Source organism: Bombina bombina, chromosome 2, assembly GCF_027579735.1.
Source record: "Bombina bombina isolate aBomBom1 chromosome 2, aBomBom1.pri, whole genome shotgun sequence".
NCBI lineage: Eukaryota > Metazoa > Chordata > Amphibia > Anura > Bombinatoridae > Bombina > Bombina bombina.
The window spans coordinates 240,782,693-240,785,131 of record NC_069500.1 but is presented as its reverse complement, the minus strand read 5'-3'; positions in this window follow the sequence as shown (position 1 = coordinate 240,785,131).

Here is a 2,439-nt window from a genome sequence, read left to right as displayed (position 1 = left end):
GGGATCCCTCTTCATGCAGCTCCACGATTTATAGAAAACTTCAAGATGTAAGAAAGTGAGCAGCATATATAAAACATAAGACTATTAAAAATAAAGCATTAGCAAACTAGCATTAAAGGGACATTCTAGCCAAAATTAAAACCACATGGATGTATTTCAGTTTTAAATAGAAGCATGATTGTAATAAACATTTTTTTTTAGCAAAAATGCTTCTAATAAAAACTATTGTTTCAAAAGTGTATATAAGTCAGGAGTCAAGTCCTACAGAAAAAAGTGTGGGACCTCACCAAGAATTCCACCACCCTTAAATTAATATTGTTTAATACACACACACACTGTATTTATATGTATATAATCTATACACTTTGGTTAATAAAAGCAAATTAAAACCAATGAAGGCTTGCATGGTTGACTTTGGGCCTGAGACTTCTCCTCTGTCACAGAGTCTTACCCATTTAAGGTGCAATAGTCCTAATTATTCTGAGATGAGCTAAATAACACCAGAGCAAGCCACACAGAAATATAAGAAGCATGTGTTCCACACAGTGCGGGTGGTCACACAGCAGGACCGCTGGCAGGCTTGTATTTAGTGTAATGTAGGAAGTGTTACTGCCCATTACTAGAGGATCTCACTATCCCTTTAACAAGAATGTGCTCCAGCAACTCCCACCAGCAGCAGCAGTGTTTACTGAAGTGTTTCTGTTCACTGTCCAGGGGTAACTTAGTTCTACCTGCAAAAATAGTGCAGGAACTCCGTTCCCACGCATTCCCCCTGGACTTGACACCTGATATAAGTATGCACCTTGCACCAGCAACACTTGCTCAGACAGCCTAAGGTGCTTGTGTCATCTGGTAATTACTCAATTTAATTGCTGACATGATACAAGCCCCACTGGTGCTCTGAGCAGCTGCAGTATTTAAAATGCTGGTGCAATGAGAATATCTAGCTATGCTTCACATGCACATGCAAAGAAAAATGCTAACACTAGAACAGTGATTACTTTTACCAGAAGCATTTTTGCCAATACATGTATATTGTAAATATGATTCTATTTAAAGGTGAAAGTCATCTACGAACAGTTAAATTTTGACCGGAATGTCCCTTTAAGTCTGGCAACAAACAATAGTATTCATATAAGCCCTACTGTGATTATTAATAAGATACTGTACTTGTCTTTATCCTAAGTCTGACAATGTTCAAGAGCCCCGCCTGAAAAATAATATAGGCTAACAGATATACAGATAAACAGTTCAAACCTAACCTAACCTAAAGAGGGATATGTCCCCTGGAGCCCACAATATAGTGTTCCGGATCAGTGGGACAAAACAGGAAGCCTATTCCACGTTTAGTGTGAACCAGTAGACTGTTAGTTCCATTGTGTCGCAAGTGTAGTCTTTTGTTCTCACTCAATTTATCAGCTCTCCAGCTGGAAGGTCACAACAGGGGTGGTGACACTTGCTAGACAGTGGATAGAGAGTCCCTATAACAGGATGTCTCCTGGTTTGCACTGTTGTTCCCGGTTCTCTTAGCTTTCAATGTGTCATATGTAAGATCCGAAGCTCCATTTGATTCTGCTTTCTTTTAGTCCTGTACAACCCGAAGGGAGCTGCAATTTTGCCCATAGCTAGCTGACGTCCTGACCCCACCACTTTGCAGCAGGGCCCGATATCACCAAATCACTAGTGGGACAAGGGGCTGAGGATTTCCGCAGAGAAAAAGTTAACATCTTAGTCACCAGAATCATATTTGCAACTAAGGCAACTGTCACCTCCGGATGATAGACTTACAAGGTGTCACTCTCCTCCCCTCTTACAATAGGGTTAACAGACGTCCACAATTTTAGGGGACAGTCCCCGGATTGAGGAGACTGTCCCCGGACAAATTATGTCCCTGGAAATGTCCCCGGGAAGACAGTCGGAGCCCTGTGCATGTAAGTGGTGCTCGTGGGAAGTTGATAGATTTATCTGTTTTAAACACTGATTAGTTGGGTAGAGCTAATCGTGTGGAGGCCGCCGCCCAAGTCCTCAACAGTCTAGATCAGGTTCCAGGCTGCAGAAGTAGATCCATTTTGATACTGTACAAGTCAGCAGACTAAAAGACAGCTGGATCTTACATTTTCAGTGGATTATCAAGATCATCGTAGAAGAATCTGAATTTGCGACCAAGCATGGCCACAGCCTAGACACACCTGTTGTAAAAATTTGTAATTATAATATATCTTGAGTATAAGTGAGATGGCACTCTTACCATTTGTCAGTGGCAGATGTGAGCATACATGACTTCCTGATATATACCTGGCATGAGAAAAGTACAGAAGACCTAGCCTACCTAATCTCTAAAACATTTACAGATGCATATGTAGGTGAATTTAAAATGCACCGCTGATAATTTCAGATTAATTTGTATGTTCCTTTAACATAACCTTTTTCATGAAAACA